This window comes from Erpetoichthys calabaricus, chromosome 5 (genome assembly GCF_900747795.2).
Source record: "Erpetoichthys calabaricus chromosome 5, fErpCal1.3, whole genome shotgun sequence".
Classification (NCBI taxonomy): Eukaryota; Metazoa; Chordata; class Cladistia; order Polypteriformes; family Polypteridae; genus Erpetoichthys; species Erpetoichthys calabaricus.
Window position 1 is genome coordinate 159,068,784 of NC_041398.2, and position 21,086 is coordinate 159,089,869.

A 21,086-nucleotide genomic window follows, 5' to 3' on the forward strand; every position below is an offset into this window, starting at 1 on the left:
AAAAGCTCAAGCTCTCTATGTCAGACTTCTTTGTATGACATTTACAGCGTTTGTCCACTAGCATATGAACCACGTGGAAATAGGCTATGCCTGGTTCCAGTTTAATTTTCACTGTCTTCTTCCCATCACCAGTAGGATTTCAGGCCTTGCTTTTTTCCTGCGCCAATTTATGATCCTGCATTGATAGCAACAGCTTCAATGAGACTGTGGGGAAGATATGATTACTGAACAGTTTGAATCCAAAATGTCACAGAAATGACAAGGTTACTTATAGCAACATTGCATTTAATACTGTTTTAAAATACTTGCTTCTGTTGTTTGAATTGTTTTCTTTTGTGCAGTAGTTGCTTTACTATGTATACCACAGTCTCAAATACACTGCAACCCAGACAAACGGAAAAGCTTATTAAAACATGTGCACCAATGAAAGTGATCTTTACAAACCTGAGACAGGTTTACAGGAGAATATAAAAGTAAATGTCAAACTAAATTAAATAAATTGACAGTATCTAACAATACTGATAATAAAACACTATTAATATTAAAATCTCAAAAATAACAGCACTGTAGTTTTCTCCATCTTCATCAAATATTTATTACCTATGTTTGATATTTTCAATGTATAAATAACTTTATCAATCCCACCTTTTTGCCTGGTTCTAGTTTCAGGTTGTTTCTAGTGATGGTGCAAAGGTGGCATTAACTTACATTATCAATTGTACCACCCCCTACTAATCCATCCAATTAGTCAATAATCACTAACAGTCCTAATGGTACAGAAATGGAAGTTTACTCACAGTGATTTAATGCCCATGTAGATAAACACAGGAGGACATGCTGAAGTTCTTCCATTCATTCCCTTTTAGAGTGGCTTAATTCATTTCAGGTCAGGGTGGCGGCTTCACAAAGCCCATCTCAGCTTATCAGGCACAAATTAAGAACCAGTACTGGACAAGAAGTATTCACAAACAGAATCACTTTGAAAATTCCTATACTCTAAAGTGACAATGTGATAGCATTCTCCAACTGGTAATAAATACAAGTACTTTGGAAGTTTCAGAGGTTTACAATATTACAAAAGTTCCAAGGTGAGGTAGTTCACTAATCATGATGCCACAGAGTGGTGACATGTTGCAAGTTGATTAACAAGTAAGAATATCACTGTAAAGACTTGTGGGAACACCGTGACCCTCACCAGTGAAAGTGGTTGAGAGAATGGGATGAAAAAAAATGATACAAGACTTTCAAGTAAGAATTAACTTTATTCTGTACAAGTGACAATAATGTCTCTATAAACCTATGAAACTATGATTTATCACAAGTGTAGCAAATTAAATGACATTGAACCTAAACCATAGTAACAGGAAATGCGTTCATAGGTATATCATTTGTAAATCAGTTTCTTCCACTTGGCCAAGTTAACCTCTATAATCCCATTGATTTGTTTTTATGCTTCGTATAATTCTTAATCCATTAAGCACAAGTCTATGAGTTTCAGTTTTAAGCATAAATATTTATTTCTCAGATCCAACTATAGGTTTTTACATCTGCTTAATAGAATTTAGGGATGAAGGGGACCAGAGCCTCTCTGCCTATTTCTGTTTAAACAATTTTGAAGGCTTAAAAATAAAAATGATTAGAACGATTAGAATGATTCAAAGTAACTTTTTATATTGCACTAACACCCACATTATTTTTCTTTTTTTTGACTGGGTAGGCTTCATTTTTATTTTGTAATAATGCAACTTGTATTAGAACCAGTTCTGAGTAGAAAAAGAGGAAAGTTATGAAATGCAGTCTTTATTTTCATGCATAATGTACACAGTGTACTTTTAAGTTGCATTTTTAAAGAGGTAGCATGGGAACCAAAATAAACGCTTTAGTTCAGAAGTCTTTCTCTGGCCTTCATCTTACTACTTCAACTACCATATCACTCTGTGTTATAGATGGTGTGAATATTTACATGAAATGTCTGCTGTGCTGAAATCACTGATACTTTATATAAATTTCACTCGACTAGAAAAAAATTGAGCATAATGACATGACATATACTGTACTGGATTACTTCATATTATAAAATAACCATGCATGAAGCAAATATAATTGAAAGTTAGTTATGTAATGCAAATAAAACACTAACAGACACCTACTGTAAATACCATAAATGCTGACAAATCAATGTGAAACATTCAATCAATAAATCATAATGCAAATCATTACAGTATGCTTGATATAAATGTATTGTTAAATGCAAAGCTGGTCACCACTCTTTCATTTACACCGATTCCTCAGGCCCTTTCATTATTTGGAGCAGGTCATGATATACTCTCCCCACCTATCTGTGTCTTCCCACACTGTGAGTGACAGAGTTTTAAACATGTCTTACATTAGATAATATTCTGTCTGGTAAGTTTAACAAAAAATAAAAATACCTGGAAGCTTTAGCCTTAATATACACAATGCCTGGAAAAAGGACATACACAATGTACCATCTTGATCCCATTTAGAATCACAGGAGACTGGAGCCTACCTTGTATGTAAGGCAGGAAACAACCCTGAGCAGAGCCACTGCAGAGCCTCATTATGTACTCGGCCTCACTCACTAACAGAGGCACCATTAATCTAACTTGTCTGAAAATGCGGGAGCTAAACCAAACAAACACAAAGGTCCTCCTTGCGTAGAGTTTGCATGTTCTCCCAGTGTCCCAGTGTCTATGTAGGTTTCCTCTGGGTGCTCTTGTTTCCTTCCACTGTCCAAACACATGCAAGTTAGGTGGATTGGTGGTACTAAATACTGGTGATACTAAGTTGGCCCTAGTATGTGTGTGTTTTTGCCCTGTGATGGACTGGTGCCCTGGTGGTGTTCCTGCCTTCTGCCTTATGCTAGCTGGGGTAGGCTCCAGCCTACTCCATGAACCTGTTCAGGAATAAACAGGTTAACCCCTTATGCCCTAAGGGTTTTTGGTATTACTATGTCTAAATTACATACCTAAGAATAAATGGCTATTTTTCTGCTTATATAATAACAGCTGCAAATGGCTTAAGAGTACTGAGTACAACACTCCAGGTTTTTAAAAGAAAATATTTATATGATTAAAAACCTTTGTTTACACAAATATAAGTTAAGTAAAACATAAACAAAATTGCTACATTACGGATTTCTCTCTATAAAAATGGATTTTACAGTACATAACCAAGACATTTTATGATGCACAACCCTGGAGTATATTTTTTTAGTGCCCCAATTGGTCAGCTATAATGTACCAAATTTAAATGTCATAACCCATAGCAATTCAAAGTTATACTGTTTGGCACCACCCTTTTGGGAAGCATTTTGTCTCTTGTATCTAAACAATCTCTCAAAGCTAGTACTGCTGTTCATTTTTTTATTTTTTATTTATAAAAATATACATAAATTACTCAATATATATTGTTCTGAGGCAATAAGTAAACAATTTCTAACTATGTACATATAATATACTCATCCTATCATTTACTTTAAATACTTCTTTTATGTTAGTCCTTGAAACAATTTCTGTGTACCAGTAGACACAGAGAAACCATACATTTTGTATAATAGATTGGGGTTTTTATTCTACAATTCAGCCATTTTCTCCTGCTTCCTTCTGCATTTGCTGTGTGTTTTCATGTACTTATTTATTTTTGGTTGTTTCTGCTTTCTTCTTGCATTACACATCTAATAAATTATATACATATGTACCTTTTTATACCAGCGACTTCCAACGCTGGGTTACAGGGCTGGGGGCAATACCTTTGCTGGAAGCCGTAGGCACAGGGCAGGAAATGAGATGGGTCTAACTGCAGACTGCAGTACCTATGATGTAGTTCAGGTAATGCCCACAGTGTCAGCCACAAAATGTCCTTTGAGTCAGATAACCCTTCTAACCCTCCCTAATCTTAACCATAATGTCACAGGGCCCTAATCTTAACTATAGCGTAATGCGATGGACATTTTGTGACTGATGTTGAGGGCATTTCGTAATGCTGGGGCATTACTTGACTGATGTCATAGGTACTGCTGTGGAAGAATAATTTTAGGGTAACATAGTTTTTATCTTAAAGAAATAGCATAAAGGGTTTATACATGGGCGGCACGGTGGCGCAGTGGTAGCGTTACTGCCTCGCAGTTAGGAGACCCGGGTTCGCTTCCTGGGTCCTCCCTGCGTGGAGTTTGCATGTTCTCCCCATGTCTGCGTGGGTTTCCTCCGGGCGCTCCGGTTTCTTCCCACAGTCCAAAGACATGCAGGCTAGGTGGATTGGCGATTCTAAATTGGCCCTAGTGTGTGCTTGGTGTGTGGGTGTGTTTGTGTGTGTCCTGCGGTGGGTTGGCACCCTGCCTGGTATTGGTTCCTGCCTTGTGCCCTGTGTTGGCTGGGATTGGCTCCAGCAGACCACCGTGACCCTTTGTTCGGATTCAGCGGGTTGGGAAATGGATGGTTGGATGGATGGTTTATACATGTCAGAAACCTTTGTAGGCATATCAGGAAAACAGGTAAAGGTCAAGTGAACAACAAAATGAGCCGAGAGTTGACTAAGAAATCAGCAGATGTCCTGTAAAGAACCAGAATGGACAGCTGTTATAGGCACAGAAATTTCAAGGGTGGTGGCTCAAATCAAAGGTATAAAGAAGAATCAGAATATAATATAATAGACTTTTATTTTATAAAAAATAAAATGGGTTAAAAAATGGGTTTAAACCAACGAACTAACCACAGTCAATAATAATAATAATAATAATACATTTTATTTATAGGGGCACTTTACATTAGCAGCAAATCTCAAAGTGCAACATAAGTTTAAACAAAGGCAAAGCAAGATAAAAACAGAGATAAAACAACAATAATTATAGCATTCTTGTTAATAAGCTTTCCTAAATTGAAAAGTCTTTAGCTGTTTTTTAAAACAGCCTACAATCTGCTGTGGCTGCAAAGGCTCGGTCACACATTGTATGAAGTTTGGTCACAGGGGGGCGAAGACGGTAGGTATTTGTAAAACGGAGGTTTCTTGTAGTGGATTTTAGTATATGGAGTTATTTAAGATATTGTGGAGCATTTCCATGGAAATGTCAATGTTTGCATTGATTGACAGTGTACTGTATGTAAATACAATTGTTCATATAATGAACCTCTATTCTTTGTTTCTCTGATCATTCTGACCATGCTGTTACAGACTGATTTTAACCCTTAAACTGCCACATTCTTGTGGGTTAATGCACCCCTGGACGCCAAAAACTTTTTTGCTGTACTTTTTAAGGAAATGTCACAATTCACCAAGAAAAAATAAAATTTTAATGGAACACATTTTTTTTTCATGCAAAGAGCATCACAAATACTGGAACACTGATCATTTTATACACTGCAAATAAACTTTAAAAACTATAAAAAAACTACTGCAACAATCTATTATTATATGTACAAGGTGCAACTGATACCATTGATGAAATTCAGTAAAACACTGAACCAACTGCGCTTGAACTGGCTACACACAAGCACACAGAGGCCAATGCTGATGCTTGCAGGCTTTTGAAGAATGCGTTTTGCTGAGGAGTAATTAAAAGATACAATGAACATCTTTTCTCCTGTCTGATTACTGATTTATCCTGTTAGAGGATGTTTCTGTCTTTAATAAGATGTTAAACTTCTACCACACTGTGGTCTGCAATTACACTCTGTTGCAGGAAACTGCTGTGGCCAGGCATCAGAAAAAGATAGTCACACACACCACACCTAAATCAGTCATTCTTAGGTTGCAGGTGGCCGTCACTCAGCTGCAAGCACATGCGACTTGTTGGGCGTAGTCTGTCACTTCAGTGGAGGATTATAGCATGAACAAGTCACTAGCTGAAATGGCTACAACACAACAGTGTTGTGAGCAGCGTAATTCAGTAACTTTTGATCGAAGAGGGGATCTTTATGTGTAACTTTGAGAGGCACAAGTACAGTGCTCTAAGTTGAAAACTAAAGAGCACTGCTCAGAAGACTAACATAGGTATAACGTGCAGTTGACTGAGTCCCGGTATGGTAATTGAACCCATGACACGTAAACTGTAAAACTGTACGCCACTGCGCTTTAGAGTTATACTATGAGCAATACAAATCAAGCGTAGCCTCAAGTACTTCAGCAAACACGTCACTTTCAGTACAATTCTAACTGTGAGCTAAATGTGACTCAAGCTTTCAGTATAATGGTGCTTAAGGATGAACTGCTGCACACACAATATATTTAGTGCCTTTTGCTGCATTCAGGGCAGCATGGTGACACAGTGGTAGTGCTGCTGCCTCGCAGTTAGGAGACCTGGGTTTGCTTTCCGGGTCCTCCCTGCGTGGAGTTTGCATGTTCTCCCCGTGTCTGCGTGGGTTTCCTCCGGGTGCTCCGGCTTCCTCCCACAGTCCAAAGACATGCAAGGTTAGGTATATTGGCAATCCTAAATTGTCCCTAGTGTGTGCTTGGTGTGTGGGTGTGTCTGTGCCCTGCAGTAGGCTGGCACCCTGCCCGGGTTTGTTTCCTGCCTTGCACCCTGTGTTGGCTGGGATTGGCTCCAGCAGACCCCCGTGACCCTGTAGTTAGGATATAGCAGGTTGGATAATGGATGGATGGATGCTGCATTCCATTCCATTTATCTGCAGTCAGATGTCAGAGCTGGGAATGACGTAACAAACAAGTTGATCATGTTCCAGCAAAACACTTGGAAAATCAATATGGATGTGTCCAGGAAAACATTTGTTGGCCTTGCTCCATATTGAAATAAACAGCAGTTGCTAGCAACACAACACCCGGTGTTTTGCTTCTTCAAACACAGCAGCAACATATCCACAGATAGATGTTGGACAGTATTATATGTATTAATGATTTAATGAGACACAAATAGACAGAAGGGCTAATGAAGAGTATAATATAATAGCTTTCAATAGGGTTTGCACTGGACATTGCCATTTTGGACTGACTTCATGATCTGAAGTCAGACAAACTAGGGTTTGACAGACCAGCCCAGAGTTTCTGAATTGGAAATCCAACTTAAGTGGGCATTCCAGTTGAAAATTCCAACTCCGAATGTGTACATTTGTATTAGTGGGCAGTACAAATGACCAATCAAAGACAACTATACATCACTGAAATGCTGGGAATGTCAGCCATACAATGGTACTGATGTAGGTTAGATCTTTGATAAATGCAGAGTCACTCAGTTGTGATATGCTGCTCACCTCAGGATATACATGTACAAATCACATATTTTACAAATGACAATGAGCAGACAACATCCATCCATTCATCCATTTTCCAACCCGCTGAATCTGAACACAGGGTCACGGGGGTCTGCTGGAGCCAATCCCAGCCAACACAGGGCACAAGGCAGGGAACCAATCCTGGGCAGGGTGCCAACCCACCGCAGGACACACACAAACACACCCACACACCAAGCACACACTAGGGCCAATTTAGAATTGCCAATCCACCTAACCTGCATGTCTTTGGACTGTGGGAGGAAACCGGAGCGACCGGAGGAAACCCACGCAGACACGGGGAGAACATGCAAACTCCACGCAGGGAGGACCCGGGAAGCGAACCCAGGTCCCCAGATCTCCCAACTGCGAGGCAGCAGCGCTACCCACTGCGCCACCGTGCCACCGCAGACAACATGGAAACTTATTATTTATTTGAAAGAAAACATCTTTTAGTATGTAAGAATACCAGTTACTGCTTGTGGGTTAATTGCAATGAAGTATTAATTGCAATTGCAATGTACACAAACAACTTTGAAATATAGTGCATATGTGTCTACAGATTGAAATATAGTAGCATCCATGTTTCCTTCCATTTTCTAAGCCACTTTGTCCAAAAAAGGGTTAAAAAACAAACAAATCAGAGTCAATCAAAGGCTGCAGTCACAATCCATTCCTGGATGACACATTACAATGAGTCCACTAGTGAAAGAATCACACAGGCACGCTTGGGAGACAGTCTAAGGGCTTAACTGGGAGTAAGACACAGAGACTGGGGTTCTGGAATGGTGCTAATACCTTTTCTCCTTCCTCTATAGGCCGGCAGAAGGAAAGCCTGCCTAAGATGCCACATATTTCCTTTGTGAACACTCCTCCTACAAGACCTCACTTCCAGCCATGATCCCACCACTTCCTGTCTCCTCTGTATATAACCAGACCCGTTAATCCTCTTTTTTAGTCTATTGGTGACTCAGTCTTGAATGATTACTTGTTTTTTGTTGCAATTACCACAGTATATGGGGTGGATTCCCCAAACCTTTATACTTGTTCTCTGTGTTTTTCCCACAACAGGTATGAATGATTTATTAGCCATCAAATAATCAGATCAGAGATTTTCAAAGGTGAAGTTATATTCTCTTTTTTTCTCTTGCAACAAGAAAAGTATTTACTCCAAAACAGAAAACTTTGATGATTGAAACAAGTAATCTATGTAAAGTAAAACTAATTGTTATGACATTAAGACAGCTGTTGAGCACATATCTCTCAGAAATGATAATTTTCCTCTGACAGACTTTCTTATTTGTACTCTTCTATAATTCTGTCACAAAAATGTAATCACCCTGCAACCTGTATCTTCACAGATATTATATCCTTTAAAACAGATTTTATAACAATTTAAAACTTTCATTTCACTTCTAGTATAGAATGTTAGGCATCTCGCTGTCTTCCCATCCTCAGCTGGACAAGTTATAATAGCTTACTATAGTACAAAAGAAAACTGATGTATTTAATTATTTAAAATTTTAGAAAATTATCTTTTCCTACAAGGAACTATTCAAAACATTTTCAGTATTTGGCAGCCCTTTGTCAATGTCATTCTCAGTGTGCACTCTTTAAAGCAATCGTTGATCATCCTTAATCACTTCCAGCCATTTGAGTTCTAACTAATCACCTCTTACTATACTTGCTCTCGAGCTTGCTCCCTCTCATTTGTTAGTGAAGAGTGATTTGAATATGAGTCCTGGATGAACTTGACATTTTGAAGCCAATAAAAGAGGGCTATGGGGAAAAATGAACATCATATTGTGCCTTGCAAAAGTAATCAGACCCATTACAATTTGAAGAGTTACTGCATTGCAAGTGATACTAGCACATCTTGTTCCACTCTGTGTTTTAATTGTAACCTCTTATTTCTTTTTCTCTTTGCTTAAGATATCTGCTGACAAGCATATGTGGATCTTTAAACTAGCCTGTCATGTCCAGACCAGGGGCCCAAATGTTAGTGGGGGCCCATGAAAAATTAAACCAGTTAAGTTTCATAAGTTGAACACAGTTTGTATATGGGGTTTGTGCTATCTACTTAGCTGATGTAATGAAGTTATTAGATTGTGTTTGGAAGTGGGTCTGGCTGGCAGCAGAAGATGATGTCTTGTCTGGCACAGGGGCCTGTGGACTTCGGATCCATCCCACTAGTATCTAAATATAGTTTGTTGTTAATGGAGAGGAGAGATGTTCTAGATTCTGGACTCCCAATCATTTATTTTCTTTGCTAAATGTTATACACTATTTTGCTCTCTTAGTGTTTGATTATTTAATGTCTCATGACAGATATGTTATTTCATTTTCTTACCAGTTCTTACCAGTCTTCAAATATTTCTAAATGAAACGCATATCAGCCCATTTCAATGCAACAACAGATTGACTACTACATTGACTATTTCTTTTATGCATTTTTACTGTTTTTAATGTGATGTGTCATGCTGTGCCAATGTGCAGTTTAATTTACAGTTTATGTGTTGTCTTGGAAGCAGAACAGAGCAAAAAGACAAATGCATCAAACAACATAATACAGATTTATAGATAGATAGATAGATAGATAGATAGATAGATAGATAGATAGATAGATAGATAGATAGATAGATAGATAGATAGATAGATAGATAGATAGATAGATAGATAGATAGATAGATAGATAGATAGATAGATTCTTCAGAAACTATGCAGACCCTTTACTATTTACACATTTTGTTAATTTGCAGCCTTATTCTAAACCCATTAAAATTATTTTTTCCTTCATCCAACAGAATGGATGTCATTAGAATGACAAAGCAAACTTTTACACATTTTTGCAAATTAATTCAAAATAAAAACTGAAATATTATGTTGACACAAGCATTCAGACCCTTTACTTAGTACTTTATTTAGCACTTAGCACTGAAGCATTCTGGCATTGACTATAGTCTTTTTGGATATCATGTAACATGCTTCACAAACCTAGATTTGGGGATTTTCTTCTATGCAGCTGGATGGAGACCATCAGTGAACATCTATTTTGAAGTCTCTCCAAAGATATTTGATTGGGTTCAAGTCTGGGCCACTCAAGAACATTCATAGAATTGACCCTAAGCCATTCCTATTTTGTTTTTGTTTTGTGCTTGGGGTCATTGTCCTGTTGGAATGTAAGCCTTCTCCCCAGTCTAGGGGCTACAGAGCTGAAATTTTTGTTAAGAATATTTTTGTACTTTGTTGTTCAGCTTTCTCTCAACCCTCACTAATCTATCAGTCCTTGCCACTGAGATAAAAACCCCATAGTATGATGCTGCCACCACCATGCTTCACCTTTGGAATGGTATTGCACAGGTGATGTACAATGCCTGGTTTACTGCAGACATGTTGCCTAGAATTCAGTCTTGTTTCTCATAGTCTGAAAATACTATACGTGTCATTTTACAAACTCCAAAAGTGTCCAAAATGTGTTGTCTGGTAACTCTGTCATAAAGCTCTGATTAGAGTAATGTTGCATTGGTGCTTCTCCTTCAAGAAGTTTCTCCCAACTCAAAAAGGCATTTTGGAGCTTAGACATAGTGATCATTTTGATTACCATTTACTTCTCTTACCAAAGCCTTTCACCCTGATTACTCTGTTTGACCAAGCAGCCAGCTCTAGGAAGAGCTGTGGTTGTTCTATTCTTCTTTATGGTAGCCACTGTGCTCTTGGGAACCTTCATTCTCCCTCGACACAATCCTGTCTCTAAGGTCCGCAGGTAATGCTCAGATACACAATATCAACTGTGGAACCTCAAATAGACAGGTGTGTGCCATTCCTAATTATTTTTAATCAATTGAATTTATGACAGGTGGATTCCAAACAAGGTGTAGAAACATCTCAATGATGATGAGTGCGATGGACCTGAACCAGATTTGAAGTGTCATAGCAAAGTGTCTGAATACATTAGTCAAAATGATATTTCAGTTTTTACCTTTAATAAATTTACAAAAATGTCTAAAATATTGTTTTTGCTTGTCATTCTGGAGTACTGAGTATAGATTGATGAGGGAAAAAAATTAATAAACGATTTAAGCATAAGGCTGCAACATAACAAAATGTGAAAAAAGTGAAGGGGTCTAAATACCTTCTGAAGGCACTGTAGACAGCACTTTGTTGATCCTGAAGAATTCATATAAAATTACTTATTGTACAGTCTTGGATAAAGCTAAGAAATTTAACAATAAAATGATTTTCCCTTTTACTATGTCACCCTTGCACATGTTACAGATTAGTGTTTGACACACTTGAAAGATTTGGGGTTAATTTATTAAATAAACTTTCAATGTATTTAATTTGTATGATTATGTATGATAAAAAACTGAAACAATTAGTATGTAATAGCTAATAGGCTACTGTCAAATGAGATATATAATTAAACCATAAAAGTGCTTTCATCTGTAGTCTTGTGATCATTCCTAACACCCATTTAAAATGAACAAGTAAGTTCATTTTCAAATGAAAAATTCAGTGACCTCCATATTTCAGCAACTAAATGTTACATATTCCTTAGATATGAGTTTATTATGCCATTGCCTAATTTAAAATGATTATTAGGGATGTGAATTAAACTGTAAAAGTATAATGAATGAGACCAGATATCAAAAGAAACAGATATGTACAGTAAAGGTTAAGTCATTTGTATTAAGGCCTATTGTTAAATGAGGTTTACAGATGTACAATGAATTGTTGGTTATACGATGTTTCCAGTACAGTGACTTGCAGCTAATACTGCTTATTTTCTGTTTCCCACTGTTTATTGTTCCTTTTACAGTTACAAATTCACAGAAAACACAAAAGATAAACCATTAAAACTATGCACAAATGTGATGTCCCAGTAACTTGCAGAGTGACTGCTATTTCACTTTATTTGCATTTTATTATTAGATTTGTGCACAATAAAAACTGAGTCAGTAAGCACTGCTAAAAATGGTTTATGCTGTGGGTATGAATGCACTATCACTTTGATCAAACCTGGACGGGCAAGTCTGGAAGTGGTTAATGGGAAATGAATGCATTTTATAGGACTAGCTGTGTTACCCTAAGACAATGAGCCTCGGTTTTAGTGCCATTGGGTAATTGGATGTATTGTATCAGAAGTACTATGCAACTAACTGAGTACTATGTTTGTATGCAATACTACTAAACAAAAGATATACTGTAGTTAATACATGTGCAATTCTGGTGTGTGTTTTGTAAATGATCAATTTTATATTAATTTAGAAAAGTCTACATGGTGCTTAAAAGTTCAACCCAATATATATCTAGGATGAACTGAAATAATCTAAATCTAAAGCAATGCTCCTTGGATACTTTTGGAGTAAGTCAATCAATCACTATTTCAGCAGTGAAAAAAACAATTCTGCATGAAATTATTAGTATTTAAATAGAACACTGATGCACATGACAAAAACATGTCAGATTTCTCATATAATCGGTGCATTATTCTGTCTTAAAATGGGATTTATCAAACGTTTTTTCTGGCAGTAACTACATCAGTGTCAACAGGATGAAATGAATGAAAGTACAGTATAAAAAACATCCACTGCGGTAACTACTACTGCACAAAGAAATGAGACCAGCTTAAGATAATCAACTTCAAGGACTGCAGAGACATTCTGAGTTACATGACAAAAGAAAAGCTGTGCAAAATGTCATAATGAAGTATTAAATCACCAAAGCCAACATAAAGTGACAGTTCACAATAAATTTACTAAATTTAGCACTCAGATTGATTGCCTTCAACAGTAAAATAATACAGTGGCGTGAAAGTCATCATAATTTTCTGCATGACATAAGATTTGTCCACATATTTAGCAGTCAGTATTTTTAATGTGAACTCTTATGCTTTAACAGTACATTTCAAAAGTCAAAATAAAACATTTTCTATAGATATTTAACTGAAGAAGAAAAACTCAAAAGTTAGTGTTTGCCTAAATATTTAAACCTCTGTGCTATGGAAGCTCCAGGTTAACACAAATGGCAAATTAATCACAAATAACACAAAGGTGACCATCATTTCACAGTCATAATTAAACACAAATAAGTACTACTTGTAACTCCTTTCTATCTCTGAATATAAAAAGCACCCTTTGTAAGGACCATAGCCTTTGTTTAACAATCACTTCAAAAATGAAGATGAAGGAGCAGTTTGCTGATGTGAGAAAGAAAGTAATTGAAATGCACAAGGCAGGAAATGGCAAAAAAATTCCAATAAGTATGAATGCCCTGTTAAGCACTGTTAGATCCATCATCAGAAAATATTTCATCACAGAACCCAGACTCTTACTAGAACAGGCAGTCCCTTAAAACTATACATCACAGCAAGACGTCGTGAGAAAGGCTACTAAAAATCCAACCATTATTCTCTGAAGTCTGAAGTGCTCTTTGGCTGAAGCTGGAGTGAAGGTGCACGGGTAAATAATTTCAAGAGCTCTCCATGAAATGGGCCTCTATGGGAGGGTTGCAAGTAAGAAGAAATTCCTTAAGAAGGTCCACATAAAAGCACGTATGGCATTTGCAACAAAGCACAAGAAAGACCCAGCTAAGACGCTTGAGAAGGTTTTATGGTCAAATGAGAACAATATATGAGTTTTTGGCCAGACTTCAAAGAGTTATGTGTGGCATAAAACTAAAACTGCTCATGTATCAAGAAACACCATGCCTACAGTAAATATGGTGGTGGCAGTATCATGCTATGGGAATACTTTTCATGGGTTTGAACTGAGAATCTTGTCAGAGTTGAACGGAGAATGGATAGACACAAATACTATTGCAGGAGAACTTGCTCCAGTCTGCTATAAACCTAAAGCTCGGGAGAAGATTCATCTTTCAACTTGACAATAACTGTAAACATAAGGCCAAAGCAACACTGGAATGGCTTAAAACAGAAAGGTGAAGATTTATTGGAATGGTCAAGTCAAAATCCTGATTTTAACCCTATTGAGAATCTGTGGCACTCTTTGAAAACTGCTGTCCAGAGGTGCCATACTACCAACCTAGAGGATCTCTATACTGTAAATTCTGCCAAGAAGAATGGGGAAGAATCACTCCCGATTCATACAATATGCAAAACTGGTACATACTTACCCCAAAAGAATTCAGGCCGTTATTGAAAAATGGTTCTCGACAAAGTATTAATGTATTAGGCTTGAATACTTATGCAAACACTAACTTTGGAGTTTTTTCTTCTTCAAATAAATATCCACAGAAAACGGTTTATTTTGACTTTGAAAATGTATCGTTACAGCGTAAGATTTCACATTAAAAATACTAAATGGATAAATATGTGTACAAATCTTTTGTCATGCAGAAAATGATGATGACTTCCAATTGGGTTGAATACTTTTACATACCACTGTATATAGAATATGCAGTGTTAGTCTTCTGCCTGTTCATTGTCCCACCACCTTATCCATATTATTATTTCAGTGAACCAACAGCACTTTGCACAAAGGCGAGAAACAGCCTGAGATTAGGTTGTTATTCCATTGAAAAGCATAGTCCTGCATGCACTTAGACTAGATCAGAGTCTTTGGAATAAGTAGGGAAATTGGAGAAATAAAAAAAAACACAGACTAAAGGAGAATGTAAACACTCCATACATTTACTGCTAAGGCACCATGATTCTAATCTAAGACTCTGCAGCTGTGATACAGGAGTGAACAGTGCCACTATGCCTTCCAAATGAATGAGGATACATCACAAAATATCCCAAATAATGTTTAAATTTTTTATACTATTGTGTGTACAGTACTAGTTGTGTACATGTTTCTGAACTTTGTTGGCCTAAGCAGTGGATGTTCCTTTTTCCATATTCCATATTTTTTTTAATTTTTTTTTGTGGACTAAAAGTGAATCAGAACAAAAGATTCTTAATTAACTATCAAGGCAATATAGAAAAATTGTTTTTCCTCAGTGAAGTGTCTCAGTACAAGAAGCACTACCAAGGAAGAATGATCAGGTCAATTTCTACATCCATGGCTAATGACAATAATGAAAATGCCCATGACAGACAGGCACAGGTGGGTGACTATTGGACTAAGCATTTTAAAAAGCTAAGAGACTTTGTTAAAGATTATGCTCAAGTGAACACAAGCATGCTGAAGTATTCTTTGCATATTCATTTTTATAAATATATTGAAGATCATTTTTGACTCATATGTTCAATTCAGTATTGAATTATATTTTGCTTAAGCACATTTATTCACAGCATGTTTTACAAAAATAAAAATATTTTAAGAATAAAAGAAAAGTAACTTAAACATAAAGAATAATGCAGAAACATAACCAAAGAAACATCATGCTTTTTGTCACACTGACACTGAAATATTTTTTTTTTGAAAAAACAAGTCCTATAAACACCAGAATCATGTTTTATTGCCCTAACACCTATCCTGCAAGAGTTACTCAGCACCATTTTTATGTAAGTTTGCCATAAACTGATTGCCTTATGCAGCACATATTTTGTGTATATGGTACAGTATCAGTGAATAAAGAATACATTACTCTTCACATGAGCATAATTTGTCACATTCAGTAAGAATATGTTTTACTTCTAATAAATGGTATTTTACTAATACATAAATTCTGGAGTCATCATGGACTTCCTCTTGCACTTCTTGCAATTACTTCCACCCAACAAAAATCAGGATCAAAAGTTTAAAACATTGAAAAAGTGTGCACAAATAATTAACATTCCTTAAATGATAAAATTACTAAGAAACAAGCTAAGCTACTAAACAGTACTGAGCAGATCCTTATTGGATTATAAAAGAAAATATCTTAAATCTTTCCAAAGGTTTTAGATGCTGGAGGTATTAACACACAAGGCCAGTCATTTAATTATTTCTTATCGCTATGCACAACTTTTAAAACCAAAAACATTCAATGTGGATTATCTAGGCTGTTGTCAAGGTTTATTATATTTGATTTTAAGGCCCCCTTCTGCTCTACCGTGATAAGCCTCTTATTGATTGGACTTTAATTGCAGTATCCTATACAGTCAAGCACAAAAAAGTGAGAGATGGCGGACTATAATTCAATCAATTCCAGCAAATCTCCAGTACAATTGGAAGTAAAGTGGAAATAGGATTAGTCACACCATCCAGTACTGTAAACAAGTTAATCTCTGCCAGAGTCATCACCAATGTCAAATTACTTCGACCAAGCCTTATCTGTCACTCTTACTGTACAGTAGCAAATACTAAGCAGATATTCTTTACATGATTTTAGAGAGACTCTATTGTTAACCACATTTCAGTGGGAACATTTCTTGTGAAATATGAACAATACACCCTCTCCAGTGTTGACCACGACATGTCAATAACCTTTTTTTTTTGTTTTACTGTATATATTAGGCTATCTTTTTCTCAGTTTCAATATTTTCTAACACAGACTGAGGAGAGAATTTCAACTTCTGCAGTTTTCCCTTATGGCACATGACAACAGAGCCATAAATGTTTATCAAAGTAATACATGTTTAGAAAACCAAACCGGTGCTTCTCTGCTGCACCTGTCTGAGAAACAATCTTCTTTATGGTTTATTTTCTCTATAGACTAAATGAATAATGTTTTCATTATGGCATTCATCCTAATGAGGATGGTGGCTCTGATTTAGCCAAGGATTTAATGTAAAAATACCAGTGCAGCTGAACTGAACATTTTACTGAAATATAATATTTGAAATGAATGCAATAGTCAATATAACAATATATAATATGGTGAGGTAGTGATTAGTTTCACTGCTTCACAGAGTCAATATGTAGTGTTTAAATCCCACATGTGCTCTTCCTTTGTGTAGAGTTTGCATGTTCTCCCTATGTTACATTGTTCTTCTGGTGCTCTGGGTTTCTTTTCATGTCACCAAAGATGTGTAGATTAGATGAATGTTTGTGTCTAAGTTGGCCATAAGCATGAACTGGCAGTACAACAGACTGGTATCTAATCTACACTGGTTCCTGCTTTACCTTTGATGCTGTCAAGATAAACTTTAACCTATCATGGCCCTGATTTGGATGAAGCAGTTTTTTGAGAAGGTTACAGTATGTTATGTTATGTTATGCTATATTAACTTTCAAGCTGTCTTTTTCTTTATAAACAAAAGCTGTTTTCATATTTTAAAAAGAAAAGCCAGAGGAGTCAACACTTATCATTTGGTGCATGGCGGGAACCAACTCTAGACTGGGATTCACCACAGGGTGTGCCAAAATTACAATGAACCAATTAACATACCACGCATATTATGAAATTAAATTATATTAACAGGTGTTACTATCAGTGATAGTGATGGGCAAAAATTATATCTTGCAATGATATAAGGACTGCAAAATATACTATATATGAACATGCATATTAAGAATTCATATTAATATTTAATGAAACAAGTTTGTATAATAAATAGAGAAAAAATGAATTAATGAATATTCTTAATTAGCAAACTGAAGCATCCACAGTCATTTTTATTGCTCTATTTTTATACATGAGGCAGCAGAACTCTTTGCAAATTGGATATACAGTATCTGCTCCACTGGGCTTATTCTCACCTGGGGACTGCTGGCAGCACTGTTAGGATTATGTTTTTTGATTTCTGCAGTGTCTTCAATACCATTTAGCCATTCCTGTATGGGGTAAACTCAGAGATATGTAGGTGGATGAGCCTGTTGTGTCCTGGAAAACTGAATACCAGTCAGACAGACCACAGTTTGTGAGACTCAAGGACTCTGCTTCATATGGATGTGAGTAACACTGGAGCACCACAAGGAACAGTCCTGTCTCTACTCTCTTTACGCTGTACACCTCAGACTACAAATAAAACACCAAGTCGTGTCATTGCAGAAATTTTCAGACGAATCTGCACTTATGGGTTGTACTGATAAAAGGGGATAAGACAAAGTATAGGAGTCAGGTGGAAAATTGTGTTTTTGGTGCAAAAAGAATTGTCTGCATTGTAACATCAACAAAACCAAGGAGATGGTTATTGACTTTCACCTCACTAAAGAGCCTCTACGTCCAGTCACTATTCAAGGAGTGGATGTAGAGGTGGTCTACTCTGCAAGTACTTGGGGTCCACATTAATGACAGATTGGACTGATTTCAGAACACAGAACATGTAAGAAAGGACAGAGCAGGCTCTTTTTTCTTTGAAGACTGTGTTCCTTTGATGTGGGAAGTGACATCCTTTACAACTTATATAACTCTGTGATGATCACTGTGATTTTCTATGCTGTGGTGTGCTTGGCTGTTAACATCACTTCAAGAGAAGTCCACTGAATCAACAAGCTAAGTAAAAGGGCAAGCTTAGTTATAGGATGCACTCTGGAACCCCTAGAGATTGTAGCAAAAGAGAAAAACTAAGTGCCACTCTGAACAATGCTGCATATCCTCTTTTGGACACAGTAACACTGAGTATTTTCAGCCAATGAATCATTCAGCAGAGGTGTGTTAAGAAACACTACTGGGGCTCCTTTATACCAACAGCAATATGTATGTATAATGCCTCAGTGTGACTGTGACAGCCAAGTCAGTACTTTTCTTTGTTTTTGATTATCTTGCTTTAGAATCATCCAGTGTGTGTTCTAATAACATATGTGTGTATATTTATTTATCTACTTATTTACTTATCTACCTATTTATGTATTTATTTATGTAAATAGCTTCTGTAAAAAGCTGAATTTCCACTCTATCTATCTATCTATCTATCTATCTATCTATCTATCTATCTATCTATCTATCTATCTATCTATCTATCTATCTATCTATCTATCTATCTATCTATCTATCTATCTATCTATCTATCAGTATTACGTTGTTTGATGAATTTGTCTTTTTGCTCTGTTTTATAAAAGTTGTTCTGCTTCCAAGACAACACATAATGTGTAAATTAAATAAATCTATTGGTCATAATAATCAGTAGGATGCATTTTTAATAGACTATATGGGGCTATACAAGAAATGTACAATGTATTTGACCTTTCAGTTTTAAAATTAAAAAAAAAAAACAGAAAATGACAAAAACCAAGAAAAGGTAAAACTGCCACCTAGCAAAAGGGTGTAGGCATAGTTATGATCATGCACACAATTTACATCAATCAGTTTCTTCCATCCATCCATTATCCAACCCGCTATATCCTAACTACGGGGTCACAGGGGTCTTGCTGGAGCCAATCCCAGCCAACACAGGGCGCAAGGCAGGAAACAAACCCCAGGCAGGATGCCAGCCCACCGCAGGGCACACACACAACCACACACCAAGCACACACTAGGGACAATTTAGGATCGCCTAACCTGCATTCAATTTGAATCCCCCAAAGTCCAATCTAACCAATCTCTCTCTCTCATTCTTCCTAGGGCACGAAGCAGAAGCCAAAGCAGAAGCAGACAATGGCCGACAGTGAGATGAATCGCATTGTAGTCGTAGTAGAAGAACTCCAGGCACTCGATGAACAGATTCAGAAACTCCTGTCCAGACGAAGATACCTTAGAGATCTGAAGGCTCAGCTGCTAGATAAACCGTCCTCGCCATCTGTAATCGGCGTAACATCAACCCCACGTTGTGCCGCTCAAGTGAACTCAAGCGCCTCGTAGGAGCGACACCAATGATGACCTCTGCGTATTTCAGCTATGCAGACGGGGGTTCAAGGCCAGAACACCTCCATCGGCACAAGCAAGCATCTTAACTCAGAACCAGTTCGACCCGCTCCGTGTCACCAGTTCGCCTTCATACACTGGTGATGTAATAGTGGTAGGTGATTCTATTGTTAGAAACCTCAATATCGCATGCCGTAATAGAAAATCGTTTGTTTCTTGTTTTCCCGGTGCTCGTGTCTGAGATGTGATGAGACGTGCACCGGCAATCTACGAGAAGCATAAGAACAGGGCAGTTGGAGCAATTGTTTTGCATGCCGACGTAAACAATATAAGGCACCGACAATCGGAAATCCTCAAGGCTGACTTCACAGCATTAATTAAAGACACAAAGGAGAGGACCCCATCGGCAAAGATCTTCATTTCGGGTCCACTGCCTCTCATCAGACGATCAAACGAGTACTACAGTCGTCTGCTAGGATTAAACAACTGGCTGCAGGGCTTCTGCAAGAATCAAGACATCGGGTTCATCAACAACTGGGACCTCTTTTGGGAAAGACCGCGTTTCTTCAAGCGAGATGGCCTGCATACGAACAGTTTTGGCGCCCGGGTCCTCTCCGAAAACATATATAAGGTAATTCGTTTATCTTGACTATCTATCTCTGCTCTTAACCCCTTCCGAAATGCTACTGCTGTGCTAGGACATGATAATTGTTTAATAAAATCTTCCATAAAAGTGCACAACATAAATACTGTAATACAGTAATCCCTCCTCCATCGCGGGGGTTGCGTTCCAGAACCCACCACGAAAGTTGAAAATCCGCGAAGTAGAAACCATATGTTTATATGGTTATTTTTATATTGTCATGCTTGGGTCACAAATTTACACAGAAACACAGGAGGTTGTAGAGAGACAGGAACGTTATTCAAACACTGCAAACAAACATTTGTCTCATTTTCAAAAGTTTAAACTGTGCTCCATGACAAGACAGAGATGACAGTTCCGTCTCACAATTAAAAGAATGCAAACATATCTTCCTCTTCAAAGGAGTGCACGTCAGGAGCACAGAATGTCAGAAAGAGAGAGAAAAGCAAACAGATCAATAGGGCTGTTTGGCTTATAAGTATGCAAAGCACCGCGCGGCACAAAGCTGTTGAAGGCGGCAGTTCACACCCCCTCCGTCAAGAGCAGAGAAAGAGAGAGAGAGAGACAGA

The 21,086-nt window shown here is 37.3% G+C and overlaps 2 protein-coding genes across 3 annotated transcripts in view; one reads left to right on the forward strand and one right to left on the reverse strand.

Moving 5' to 3' along the window:
• The window catches only part of grid2 (glutamate receptor, ionotropic, delta 2), a 2,355,570-nt gene that overhangs the window by 1,431,832 nt on the left and 902,652 nt on the right, over nt 1-21,086 (reverse strand). The gene's annotated exons all lie outside the window — the stretch shown is intronic.
• LOC127527824 (uncharacterized) overlaps nt 1-21,086 on the forward strand; it is a 957,746-nt gene that overhangs the window by 211,396 nt on the left and 725,264 nt on the right. The gene's annotated exons all lie outside the window — the stretch shown is intronic.